Source organism: Tamandua tetradactyla, chromosome 7 (genome assembly GCF_023851605.1).
Source record: "Tamandua tetradactyla isolate mTamTet1 chromosome 7, mTamTet1.pri, whole genome shotgun sequence".
In the NCBI taxonomy this organism is placed as follows: Eukaryota; Metazoa; Chordata; class Mammalia; order Pilosa; family Myrmecophagidae; genus Tamandua; species Tamandua tetradactyla.
In genome coordinates, this window is record NC_135333.1 from 95084943 (window position 1) to 95099409 (window position 14467).

General features: G+C 43.0%; 1 protein-coding gene across 5 annotated transcripts in view; it reads left to right on the forward strand.

Moving 5' to 3' along the window:
* Window positions 1–14467, forward strand: part of RESF1 (retroelement silencing factor 1) — a 61378-nt gene that overhangs the window by 23311 nt on the left and 23600 nt on the right. For 3 of the 5 annotated variants that reach the window (XM_077170459.1, XM_077170456.1, XM_077170460.1), the window contains exons 1-2: window positions 10376–10488; window positions 11763–11861. The gene's annotated coding sequence lies outside the window, so the exon portion shown is untranslated. Of the gene's footprint in view, window positions 1–10375; window positions 10489–11762; window positions 11862–14467 lie in introns of those variants that run through there. The other 2 variants (XM_077170458.1, XM_077170457.1) reach the window with 1 other exon arrangement.

The following is a 14467-nucleotide window of genomic DNA, read 5'->3' on the forward strand; positions in this document are numbered from 1 at the left end:
ATTTCCTTCTCAAGTCTACTGAGAGGGGTTGGTTCTGGTCCAGGAACACATTGACTATCAATTTAGTTCAAAAAGTTTTCAGCCTGTTGGATATAAATTTAACAAGAAGGTCAAACAGGCAGGGGTCAAACATAAGAATAGCAAGTAGGAGTATGAGGGGACTGAGGAGTGGGAGGATCCAAGAGGTTGGGCTGGGAAGAGAAAAGTTAGGCCACCTGTGTGATCCAGCATTTTCCCAGATATTTTGAGAAAGGTCCCTAAGATTGCAAGTGCTTTCTTGTATTTGTTCCAGATTGGTTTATGTAAAAACAGCACTCTTCTACCAGGAAGAGGCATGTCCCTCCTTGGGCTGCAGTGATCACATCTATAGCTCACCTGTATTGGAGGACAACTGTGGCTAAGGATTCAACTTGATCATACAATTGTTCTATGAATCGAACAGTGTGGTTGATCTGTGGGTTAACTGAAGCAAGAGGTTATGGAAGAATTGATTACTTGCTATAATTCCTCCCACTTCCAGGCCAGTACCGATGAGAGATCCAATAAGAGGTATATATTAGGATGGTATTTCAGTTTGCTAATGCTGTTGGAATGTAACATACCAGAAATGGACTGACTTTTATAAAAGGGATTTATTAAGTTATAGGTTTATGGTTCTAAGGCCATAAAAATGTCCAAACTAAGGCTCTTAGAGAAAGAGACCTTGACTTAAGAAAGTTCAATGACGTCCGGAACACCTTGGTCAGCTGAGAAGGCACATGATTGGTGTCTGCCAGTCCTTTGGTTTCTAGTTTCAAATAGCTTTACTGGGGGTGTTTTCTTTCTGCATCTTCAAACATCCATCTGTGTTGGCTTTTTCCAAAATGGTTCCCTCTTAAAGTACTCCAGTAAGCGAATTAAGACCCACTTTGAATGGACAGAGTGCTTGCCCTCTATGGAAACCACCTGGTCAAAAAGGTCCCACCCACTATTGGATGGGTCGTATTTCCATGGAAACAACCTAATCAAAAGGTCCCACTCTAAACAATAGGTCTGCCTCCGCAAGATTGGATTAGGAAAAAGAACATGGCTTTTCTGGAGTACATAACAGCTTCAAACCAACCCACATGGGGATTGCTTTTTCATTGTGAAAGTGGAGAACTTTTGGATTTTTATGGTATAGAGCCATTCAGGTAAGGGGCAGGAGTGGGGGCTAACATAAGTCAAAGTACACAGACCAATCCATGAAGGGGGAAGTGATAGATAGGTATTATTCCCAAAGAGGAAGAAAATACCATCTTTAGGGGTAAGAATCATACTAAAAGTATGAGTCCTGGGATAGCTGGTATTTGTCCCCTCCCCCCCCCCCACACACACACCTACCCCAACTTTGGAAGAAGAAGGCCAAGGTAGCTTGACCCTTTAGAAGAATGGCTTAAGGTCAATGGCCTGTCCTTTGCCTTGGGGAATAGATATTATGATGGTGGTCTGATACTGGGATGGGGAAAGTTTATCTACTAATTTTCCTGTCATTTCTGCTTGGAGACAGATGGGGAAAGTGAGATTGTCAGCCATCGTTACCCTAGAATAAATGGGCCCATAGATGGGGGTGACCGGCTTTTTGGTGGTTTGAGAAAAAGCAGCAGGCATGATGTAGGGAAAATTTACTAAGTGCTTGCTTTTCGAGGACCCTGTGGTGCTGAGATATAAATATGTTGAGAGTTCACCGGTTCTCCAGTAAGTTATAGTGGCTGGCCATGCCAAAGTAGAAGAGTGCAGCCATGAGCGTATCCAGAAGTGAGATATGTTTAATTGTAGGGAGACATACTTGACTACATTAAAATGGGTGGATAGGGATTGGGGCAGAGAGCAGGTAGCTAATCAACAGGAAACTGGAAGGGATAGTAAGGAAGTGCATATTTATCTTTGCCTTTTAAACAAGAGTTTCAGCCCTTCTAAGGGTTCAGCTGGTTCCTGGGAAGGAAATTTGACTCTGAACAGGTGAATCCAACTAGGAACCCCACTAACTTATAACTACTGTGGGAATAACAAGAATTACAATGTAAGGTCCTTCTCATTTTGGTTTCAGCTGAATACTGGGCCAGTTTTCCTGCCAGGATTTAACTAAGACTGAGTGAGCCCTATGATTTTACTTTTGGAAAAGAGGATTGTGGCTCTGGTGAGGGAAAGAGCTTTTGAGTTGCCAGAGAAGTGAAATATCTGGTTAGATTGTGTGTTTCTGGTTCCAGTATAAAAGTCCTGAGTCAGAAAAGGTCTTCCTTACATCATCTCAAAGGAGTTCAGCTGAAGGGGCTCTTTTGCACTAAGCATGTTCTAAGAAGTGCTAAGCACGGATTAAGCAATCAAGGTATATGTGTCTCCTGATAGAACTTGGCCAATGTCTGTTTTAAATCTCTATTGGCTCTCTCGACCTTTCCAGAGGATTCTCTTCTCCAGGCATAATGGAGGTGATAGTTTATGCCAAGAGCTTTGGCCACTTCCTGAGTTATACGACTGGCAAAGGCTGGATCATTGTCACTTTGAATAGAAACAGGCAATCCAAATTGAGGGATTATTTATTTGAGAAGCAGTTTGGAGACAAAGTTAGCAGTTTCTGTCCGGGTAGGAAAATCTTCTATCCCCCCAGTAAGGGTGTCTACAAATACTAATAGGTATTCGTATCCCAGGCACAGTGACATGTAAGTTGGCTTGTCAGTCTTCTCCAGGGTACATTTGCCATTTCTGGATGGGGCCGTTAAGGCTGGAATCCAGGTTAGGTTGCTGGAATTGGGGTTGTTAATAGCACAGAGGGCACAGCTTTGAGTAAGGCTAAGCCTTTTCCTTCAAAATTTTCCTGTGTCAGGGAAGTAAGAGCCTCACTGCCCAAGTGATGGCTTGATGGAGGCCACGAAGGGCTTTCCATTGGACTTCACTAAGCAGGAAGATTTTTCCTCCTTTAGTGAAACAACCATTTGGTTGCTAGCTCTCTTTCCTCCTTGGTGTAAGTAGTAGTGGTAGGCATGAGAGAGATATCAGAAACTAATGCTAACACTGAAATTGAGCTTTGGGCAGCCACCTTAGCAGCCCTATCTTAGCAGCCTTATCTACCAGCAGCCTTGTCATTTCCCTGGACTACTACAGTATTGGATTTTTGGTGCCCCTGGCAGTAAATCACTGTGACCTCTTGGGGAAGCAGGACAGCCTCAAGTAGGCTGGAAATTTCCTGTCTATGCTTCATAGGAGATTTATCATTTGTAAATATTCCTCCTTTCCAGATGGCAAAGGAGCATGCATCACAAGAGAAGCATATTTGGAATCAGTATAGAGATTAACTTTCTTCCCAGCTGCTAAAGTTAGTCCTTGAGTGAAGGCAATGGTCCCTGGGGGCAAAGGTTTTGTCTCTGTGACTTCTTGCAGTGAAACAATAGCATGTCCTGCCTTTCTAACCCCTTTTTTAACAAAGCTGCTTCTCTCAGTAACCCATTCTAGCTCTGGGTTACTCAGGAACTGATCTTGTAAGTCTGTTCTACTAGAGTAATTTTGAGTGAGAACCAGAGTGCTCAAGGAGGACATCCCCTAGTCTAAGGCAGCAGAGTAGCTAGGTTTAAAGTGTTTAAAGTAAAAACAGACTTGAATTTGAACCTCTAGCATGCCTAGGAGTTGGGCCTGATATTTTAGGAGCCTGCTGTTAGAAAGCCATTGATGTCCATTTGCTTCCAAAACATCTCTAATGTGGCGGGGAGTATACATGGTTAAGGTATGTCCCTGCATCAGCTTGGAGGCTTGGTCTATAAACAATACTGTGGCCCCCAACTGCCCTGAGGCAGAGTTGCTCTCTTTGGGACATGGCATCTAATGGTTTGGAAAAGTATGTCATCAGCTGGGGGATTTCTTCCAAGCTTTTGGGTTAGGACTCCCAACGTTACTCCTTTCTTTTCAGTTACATATAGGGCTTATCTAAATTTGACAGGGCTAGGGCAGATAGGCTGGTAAAAGCACCCTTAAGAGTGGTAAAGGCAATAAACTGCTTTGTTCCCTATTCTAAGGGGGTGCTATCTAGTCCCCCAACAGCCTCATAGAGAGGCCATGCAATTTCCCTAAATTGGGGTATCCAGATTCTGCTATATCCCATTTTTGAGAGTATAGCTTGGAGTTTGCAGGATGATAACAAGAGCTCCCCTGGGGTGAGGACAAACCCAAGGTAAAGAACCTTCTGTGAGGCAACCTGAGCTTTTGAGGCTGAAACTCAATATCCTCATTTGGCCAAGAAATTAAGGGTGATAATGGTGTCCTTAAGAGAGGCTTTCCTGGTAGGACTACATATTAGCAAATCATCTACATACTGAAGAAGAGAACTCCTAAATGTGAGAGGGCTAGGTCTTGTGCTGGTGCATTTCCAAAAAGATGGGCACTCTCCCTAAATCCCTGGGGCAGAACAGTCCAAGTAAGCTGGGTTGGGACCACATCATCTGGTCCTTGCTACTCAAAGGCAAATAAAAATTGAGATTCTGGGTGTAAGGATATACAAATGAAAGCATCTTTTAAATCAAGGACTGAATACCATTTGGTGAAATTTGGGATTTTGTTAAGGAGAGGGTATGGGTTAGGCATGATGGGATGGAGAGGAATAATAAATTGGTTTACTGCCTTTAGATCCTGTACTAGCTGATAGGTTCCATTTGGTTTTTTAACAGGCATTATGGGAGTAATACAGGGAGACTTGCAAGGAACGAGAAGTCCTGCCTTTAGAAATTTCTGGATGAGAGGCCATAAACCTTCAATACTCTGGTTTGAGAGGATACTGTCTTTTTCTGGGAAAGGACAGGTCTCTTCTGTATTGGATTACAATAGGAGGGATGTGAATTGCTTTCCAGGGTAGGTCCTTCTCCCAGTCTGGGGTTAATTTGTTTTTTTTTTTTTTTTGTCAGCTCAGCTGGGATGGACTCTAAAGAATCTTCAGTTCTAGTTAGAGCTAGAGTCAGGGCTACGATGTTTTCAGGGTCCTGACTTGAGAGACAACCAGTTAATGGAATTTGGGCACCTGTTACTTCAAGTAGATCTCTTACCAGAATCAGGGTTGGGCACTCTGATACAATTACAAACTGATGAGTGAGAAGAGTGTTGCCGTTTTGACAGGGGAGAGGAGGGGTAGTTCTCAATCCTGAGGTTTTCCCTCCACTACAACTATGGGATGAGTTTCAGAGAAAAGAGGTCCAGACTGAGTGGTTAAGACTGAAAAACCAGCTTCCATACCAATGAAAAATTCAATGGTCTTACCCTCCATATCTGGAGTCACCTAGGGCTCATCAAGAGTGATGTCCATTGGTTATGTCCAGGGAGCCATCATCAACTCATCAGGCAAGGTTGGGGGTAGTCAACATGGCCAGTGGAGAGGCTTCTTTCCCCCTTCCGGGCTTGACGCTCCAGCCCAGTGGCCAACCCCCCACCCCCCACACACACACCTGCATCTGGGGTCTCTTTGTCCTTGGGGACATTCATGTCTCCAATGTCCTGTGTGTCCATGTTGGTAACAGGGTTTGTCCAACTTCTGGCCAGGGTGGCCCTGAGGTGACTGTTTACTGTGTACAGCCAAACAAGGAGTCACGCTTTGTTCTAATCTCTCCTAGTTCTCTCCTCCTCATTGCCTTGTTTCGATTGTTAAAGACAGAAAAGGCAACATTCATGAGCTCATTCATTGGTGTCTGGGTTCCTAGTGACATTTTCTGCAATTTTCTTCTTATATCTGAAACTGATTGCCCTATCAAATAGGTATCTAACATGATTTGCCCCTCCTCCAAGTCAGGATCTACATTGATGTACTTTTTCATGACTTCTAATCCCTTGAAACTGAGCTGGGTTTTCTTTGACATCCTTGTTATACTTTTTAGCATATTGTAATTTACAGGCTTGAGGATGCATTTCTTCAGGCCCTTGATCAGGCAAGTGATCATGTGATTCCAAGCTTCGAGGTCTCGCACCTCTTTGGTAATTCCACCTGGAGTGGGTGTTTTGGGACTGCCTCAGCTCTTCCTTACAGCCTATTTGCATGCTGTGGGCTTCAGTCCAAATCCTCTACTTCTCTTCTGAAGAGCAACAGGAGGAAAATATGACTAGTATGTTTCCCCAAGTGAGCTCATGGGTGATGACTAAATTTCTGAATCTTGCATGAACTTGGAGGTGTCCTCTGGTCCTCTGAGAACTTTCCTAATTGTCCCTTACACTAGGCTAGATCTGTCATTGAAGGGAACATGGACTCTTATTTTCCCCTTTCCCCATTAGCCCCTTCTCTAAGGGGGTAAAATCCAGTGCTTCCAGGCTTTTCTTTCCTCTCTGGAGGGTGATAGTAAGTGCAATTGTGAGTATGTCCTGCTGAGCTTGAGTAAGGGGGTGCTGGTGCAGGCGCAGTGAGTTTCAGGGCTCCTCATCCCCCTCTAAAGAAGGTCTATCTGTCAGATGGGTCCTGGTTCAAGGTTTGGGATTGGGTCTCCCTTAGGGGAACAAGCCAGCAACGAGTCATATAATATACATACTTCTCTCTGTCCGCCTCCCAAAAAGTATTCTTCCTAAATCCTCCTTTCAAATAGCAAACTTTACAAGTTCCTCTCATCATCACCTCATCTTGGTAAAGGGCCCATGAAGAGTTGTATATATGGGATCTCAGAGTATATCCCCTCTCTCTTACAGAAGAGGTCTAGTTGAAGTATGTATTAAGACCAGGAGTGCCATTTTGGGGCCACTTTTCTCCACATTCTAACTTACGTTGAGGCCAAACTACATTACAGTAGAAGATAAGCTTTTTTCTTTTTTGTTCATTGGTGGGTAAGTCACTTCAGTTTTTCAAGAGGCATCCTAGAGCACTGTCATTTGGGATGCTGGATGTACTGCCTGTGGTCTGGAAGGAGAGAGGCCTACGTCAGGATGTCTTCTCACTTGATGTCAGCAAAAATATACTCTATCCCAGTAGAGTTGCCAAAATCTGTTACAGGAGCTCAGCCAATAATGACCTGTTCTAGTCTGCCTCAATATTATAGTTAAGCATATAATATTCAAATACCATTTATATATAAATATCAAATATCACAGTTATTAGATCTGTAACTTAATCTTTTTATTGTATTAGTAAAGAAATGCATATTACCATATCACACACTTGTTTTTCAATATTTTGACAACTTTCATATTGAATTAATTACCTTTCCAATCTTGTATGTTTTATTTTATGCGTTCAACAACATTCTAAGATGGGTCTATCGGCTCTACCAAACTGCTGAAGAGGTCCTTGGGCACAAAAGCTTTAAGAATTCCTGCCCTCAGAGTTTTCTTTGTGTGGTTGAAATCAGGTTACCATCATTACTATATTCTAATCCAAGTGACCGGAGAAAGATAAGCAAATTTCAGGGCAAACCATCCCCTTAGGGAGAAGTTGCATACAATGTTCCTGCTCATATTTCATCTGACAGGGCAATACGTAGTGGCAAGAGAGGCTGGGAGTAAAGACTCAAGTTGAATGACTTCTAGCCAGCTAAGTATTACTAGGAAGGGGAACAGATTATAGCGTACAACCAATAAAGAAACAAGCCAATGACCTAATTTTCAATTTAAATGAATAATAAGGCATCTTTTATAAACCAACATGATTTCTTATTAAAGACATACTTATGGTGTCATGAAATTTCCAAAAGCATGTTTTGCACACTTCAGGGTTAACAGAAACCTTGAGGCTACATATTATGCTCCTGAAAATTTAATATAGCATCTGTAATCCAAGTAATTTGACCCATCTCAGAGACTCTTTGCTTTTGACTGTAGGGAAATATAAGGAGAGGATCCATAATTTATGATAGGGTACATAGCATATGTTCTATTTTGCTAGCTGCCAGAATGCAACACACCAGAGACAGATTGGCTTTTAATAAAAAGCCAATTTATTTTGTTGGTTCGTCAGAGGAAAGGCAGCTAACTTTCCGCTGAGGTTCTTTCTTACGTGGAAGGCACAAGATGGTCTCTGCTGGTCTTCTCTCCAGGCCTCTGGGTTCCAACAACTTTCCCTGGGGTGACTTCTTTCTGCATCTCCAAAGGCCTGGGCTGAGCTGCGAGTGCTGAGATGAGGAATGCCGAGCTGCTTAGCAGTGCTACATTGCGTTCTCTCATTTAAGCACCAGCCAATTAAGTCAAACGTCATTCATTGCAGCAGACACGCCTCCTAGCTGACTGCAGATGTAATTGGCAACAGATGAGGTTCACCTACCGTTGGCTTATGTCTGCAGCAACAAGACTAGGTATGCTCACCTGGCCAAGCTGACAACTGAATCTAACTAACATAGTATAGAACAACATAATCTTTTAAGGGCATCTTTTTCTAGCCTCACCAGTTAGATAATAAGGGACTCTGATCAGCACACTGGGTTGTAAATATCTTAAAGAGAAAGATAAAGTAAAGCCCAATCCTCAAGTAACAGGTTCCTGAGATTGGGGCCTCTCTTTGCAAATCTCCTTACTTTTAACCTTTAGGGACTACTTTATTAATGTATGTCAGTTGTGGGTTAGGATTAGTGAAAATACCTAACATTCTTTGAAAATCAAACAAGGTTTACTTATTCAAAGGTACGGGAGAAGTGCAGAGAAAGGAGAAAGATGTAGCATTCTGGGAATTTAGCCTTGCTGGACATTAAGCCTTCTTTAGGCTGTGCTGGAATTGGCCCCTTAGCAGACTTTTGGCAATAAGATTCATTGTACCCTGGGTTCATTTTTGCATAGCAACCTGTGTGACTAGGTACTGGAAAACTCTAACCTGAGCCAAGTGTCCCACATCAATCTAGAAGTTTTATAATATACAATGTGGCTATAAAATATTCAGGCATGAACACTTCCCCATCATCAATCACTCTCAGAAATCTAGTATATTCCAGTTGGAGCACATTCCTGACCTCAGTGCTGTGCAACAAAAACAAGGGATTTCCTGACTTTCTCATGTGACAAACAAGCCCTGAAGCCAGCTGTATGGCTCATCCTGCAGATCTCTAATCAACCTAAAAATAAGTCATGGAAACATACACATAACACAAACATTCCCATCTCACCCACTCCCAAGGATATCATTCAGTGGGCTTAATCACATTTGCAGTATTGTGCAACCCTTACCACCATCTATTACCCAAACCTTTCCATCACCCCAAACAGAAACCCTGACTCCATTATGCAATTAAGTCCCCATTCCTCTTCTCCCTCACCCATAGTAACCTGTACACTACTTTCTGTCTCTATGAATTTGCATAATCTAGTTATTTCACATAAGTGGAGTCAGACATTATCTGTCCCTTTGTCAGACTTTTTTCACTCAACATTATGATTCAAGGTTCATCCATATTGTAATATGTATGCTTAATAACCTTCCACTGGATGTATATACTACATTTTGTTTATCTACTCACCTGTTAATGGATACTTAGCTTGCATATACCTTTTGGCTATTGTGAATAATGTGCCTTTGAATATAGTTGTGTAAATATCTTTTGAGACCCTGCTTCCAATTCATTTGAGTCTACATCTAGAAGTGGGTGTAAAGCGAGTTGCCACACGGTGCACCATGGAAATACAGGCTCAAGCTCAAGACAGATTTTCAGCAAGTGATACTATATTACTTACATAGGACAAAAGGGCCAAAAGAGCAGGGGAAGAGGTCCCATATGGCTAGTGCCCTAGAAAGACCAACTACTCTAGTCAGGGTAAGGAGATGCTGACTCCATATGTCTGTCTTGCTTCATGTCAGAGATGAGGGACGCCATGATGGGCAAGTGTTGGGTTTTTATACATCCCAGGGGGAGGAGGCCCTGGTGTTCAGAAAAAAACATCTATCAAGCAACTTTTGTGCATAGTTGCCACCTGTTCCGGTTCAATGTATAGTCAGGCCATTCCATTTCTGGGTAGATTGTTATTTCACTGTTGAGGCCTCATGTCTCCCCCAACTGCCAAATGGAAATGTGTCAAGACCTCTTCATGCTTAACAAACAAGAGGGGAAAAGGAGCGGGTAGGCGAGGGCTGGAGGATGGCTGCTGAGAGTGTCCGTGACTTCTCCGGCCCAGCACTGGAAACATTTTCCTCTATCAACATTTTCCAATTCATTTGAGTCTACATCTAGAAGTGGGTGTAAAGCGAGTTGCCACACGGTGCACCATGGAAATACAGGCTCAAGCTCAAGACAGATTTTCAGCAAGTGATACTGTATTACTTACACAGGACAAAAGGGCCTATGTGTGAACGTGTGAACGTTGTTTGCAACCCCGAATGCTGTCGGTCGGGGGCGCCCCAACTCTCCCAGGCGGCACTAGGACCGCAGCGGCGCAGACATTTCTGCTGCCGCTGCGGACCCGGGGCGGGGCCAGTTGTTCTAGGAGCCGGGGCCTCGCGCCTCGACCCGCCCCTGGAGGCGGATCCGAGTTGACTTAAACTCTGGGGCTCGGGAGGTCGGCTGCGCCGTTCGCCTGCCAGGCCTGGGTTCATGCTGGTCGGTGAGTGTGGGCACGGGTATCCTCGGCCCCTTGTTTGTTTTCTGGGGTTGGCGGCGGGAGTGGGGCGCGAAGACCCCGGCGTGCCCTCGGGGAAGGTCTGGGGCCGCGGCGGCCGGGCGCTTTTGTTCTGCTGCAAGGAGCGTATCGCGGGTTGCGCGCCGGCGGGCGAGCGGCCCCGGGCCTCAGTCCCGCAGGTTCGCACGTCTCTGCGGCCGCTACCCGGAGCTCGGTCCCCCCGCGGCTCTCACGGCCCTTTGCGGCCGGCCCTAGCCCGCGACAGGCGTTGCACCCTTCCACGCGGAGGGCGGTGCCTCTCTGGCCGCTTTTCTTAAATTGTCTTAGTCTTCACCGTAGAGGTCGCCGTGGCGAGCGGGCGTTACGCATTTTGTGATACTGCGAAGCGGTTGGTTAATTGAGTGCATGTGAGAGTTGCTTATGTTTTTAATTTTGTATTTCGCTGGAGTGAAGGGGGAAAGAAAAGAAAATCTTTGTTTGGCATTTACCATTTCCTGAGTGTTCCCCGCCTCCCCCGACTCCATTATGCTGAAACCTCCAGTAGCAGAGTTGCTCTGCTCGCATCTCCAAGTGGCCTGCGGATGCTCCTGTGCCGAAGATGCTTGCTGTTACTCAGCAATAGTTAGTTCCTCGAGACATTTTTGAATGCACAAATGCGTCCCGAGTTTAGGTGTTCTCGAGGGACGAGGATTCCCCAAACAAATGTCCTTAGGGTCTTGAGTTTAGCAGCAAGCTTTCGGGGAATTGTTTTAGTGAAAACAATTTATTTGTAATACTTTCAGTGCCTACCTTCAAAATAGAAAGCAGGTGATATGTATGAGCTTGAGGTGAATTTTATAGGCGGGCTGCAGAGCTTGTTTTTGAAATTACATGTTTTTGCTAAATATGTTAGTTGTAAATTATATTTAAATATTACTCATTAAGTATTAACATGCGTGCATGTTAAGGTTTGAGTTACAGATTTGTTTCCTGTATAGTTCGATTCTCTTATGAATCCCACTGATAAAATTAAGTACTTAATAGTGAACCTGGAGCACCCATGAATTCTTCTAACTTAAAAACTGAGTGGTATTTTGAGGCCAGACCTACTTTCAGTTTCTGATACTTGGCACACATAATAACTCAGACTCAGTCTACTGTAGGTGCAACTTTAAATAATGCAGTTATCCATATAACCTTGTACAGCGGCAGTATCATACCAAATAATCAGATTAGCATGTGCTTTTTATTAATTATAAAATGTTTCTTGCTGTCCCTAGGACTAAAGAAGTAAACAGTGAATGTGTGGAGGAGAACTGAGATTGACGTTTGGAGGGAGATGGAAACAAAATAATTGAATCATAAAATCGTATTTAAAGGTAAGCATGCCACCTTTGTGAAGCCATTACTGATTTAACCAATGATTATTCACACTATGCTATGGGATAGTTTACCTTTTGTGGAAGAAAATTTTGAATTCAAAATAAATTGGCACTTGGTTAAAAATTAAAGAAACTACAAGACACAGTGGATTTGATGACAAAACTTGAGAGGAAATAATATTGATGACATGGTTCTGAGAATTCAGTTGTCTGTTGTAGCACCATAAAAAGAGGAGTGTACAGTGAGGTGCCTACTGTTGAAGGAAATAGGGTTCTATTAAGATTATTCTCTACATGCTCTGTTTCTTATTTTATTGTTTTTACTTCTTATATTATTTTGTCAAGTACACGGAGTGGGCGGAACATAGCACAGAGCACTACTCTGGGAGAATGGTTGCAGGCAGCCAAGGTGTTCTGATCGTGGTCTCCTGGGCTTCCATTCAGTAACAACAAAGCTAGTGTTAAGGAAACCTGTAATGCTGAACACCATGGCCCCTGCAATCAGATGACTGAGGTTCAGATCTTGGCTCTACCACTCACTAGTTAAATAGCCTTGGGAAAGTCTCTTAAATTCTCTCTACCCCAGCTTTCTGTAAAATAGGAATATCTGTGCTCACTACCTCGTAGGATTGTTGTGGTAGCTACACACACACACACACATATACATACATATATATGATGAACTTAGAATGGCTTCTGGCACATTGTGTGTGCTAAGTTTTAACTATTATATTTGTTAGAGAAAATATATGTTATAGCCTCAGACAATTAACACTGTCCTATAGGAAATTCATTTTGCTCATATAGGCACCAAATCTGTTTCATTAGCTTTGTGTCCCTGTTGCAGAATCTGTTTTTGGTTAGGAAATACCAGATACTACTCTGGCTTTCTTATTTGAAATCAACAGTGCTTCCATTAAATGTTCTCTGGCTAAGGCAAACTTGCCCCAAATCTTTATCCTTCCACACTACTTCTGCATTGTACTTATTTAGATAGCACTGTAACATATTCATATAAGAATCTGTTTTGCCTTCTAGATTATCAGTGTTTTGTGCACAATAGAATTTCATATGTTTAAGGAATTAATATTATGGTTTAAAAAGGTATTTATGGAAGTTGAATATCGAAGAGTTTGCTTTTTAAAGTTATATTAACCAGATCCCCCTCCCAAAAGGATAAGAAAGTTGGAAGCATACTCCATTGTGTAAAACATTCATGGAAAGCATTCAGTTTGAGATAAAGAGAATGGATTGTGAGATTGAGATTAATTATTTAATGAACTCTGCTTTTAGAAATGTAAGTTAAAATTTACTTCGTAAGAAATCTTGTAAAGAAAGAAGTAATCTTGTAGATCTTGAAGAAATCTGAATGCTTTATTGAGGTTTTCCTTATCAGGATAAGGAAGAGGTAGCTATGCATTGCTTACATTGTTGTGATCCTAATGTACTTGTTAATGAAGGGCAAAGTTGAAGGCAGACCAGTTGAGGTACAAGCCTCAAGGGTGATTAGAACTATACATTTTCTACTTATAATGATAATGTTTTGGGAAGATTTAATGACAAGAACTGAGATTCTCTTGACATGTAACAAATTACAGGGCTTCGTTTGTAAATGAAATCGTTAACTTGTAGTTGAAATTATAAAATGCATTAAGGAATTGTATTTATTGTCTGCTTAAGTGCGGGGCAGCTTTCTTGCTTTCCCACTTGGGGTCTTCCTCCCGGCGAGTGGGGGGGCTGGGGTGGTCGCGATCCACCTTGCAGCCCTGGGGGCTCGAAGGTCTGGAGGGCGCGCCACGGTAAAGAAACAGTCGCGGGAACAGTCGCGGGAACGAGTGGAGATGCACACATCGAACGTTTATTAGGGGAAGTGCGGGGGTTTATATAGCGGGGTGGCGGAAATAGGGAGGGGGGTACGGGGGATGCTGTGATTGGTGAATAATATGGGTCAGGAGGGTGTCGAAATAAGGGCTGTGCCAGTCAGAGAGTGAGAAGAGAGTGGTGCGATGTGAGGTAATGAGTTACTGGGTAGAGGGCTAGCAAGAAGAAGACGAGTTTTTACATCCGGCAGTGATGTCAGGAGTTGCTAGGCAGAGGGTTTTTGAGATGAGGCTGATATTACATCCGGCACTTAAGTTTTAAGAAACCAACCATATGCAGATTATTTTTTTAAGCCTCAAAAGGGAGTTTATTGGACTAAATAATTTGTAAGTTCAGGTTGCATGACCTGCAGGTTTAGCTGGATCCAGGGTCTGAGGGAATGTTTTAGAAGACTTGAACACTGTATCTTTGAGCTCTGCTGTTGTCTGCATTAGCTTCATTCTCAGGCGGAGCCCCACTCCACTCGCCTCCTCTTGGTGGCCCTGGCATATCTAGGTTCAAGTCCATCTAGCTTCAAGTTGCATAAAGCATATGCTGCTTCTCTGATTGCTCTACCAGAATCCTATCATTAAATTTCATTGGCTCGGGTTGGGTCCTGTGTGCATCCTTGTGCTCATCACCTGTTTTCTTTTTTTTGTTGTTGTTGTCAAAACTCAGAAACAAATTTTTTAAACTACAGTTTTTGAGATAATTCAAACAGTACAATTTACCCATTTACAATA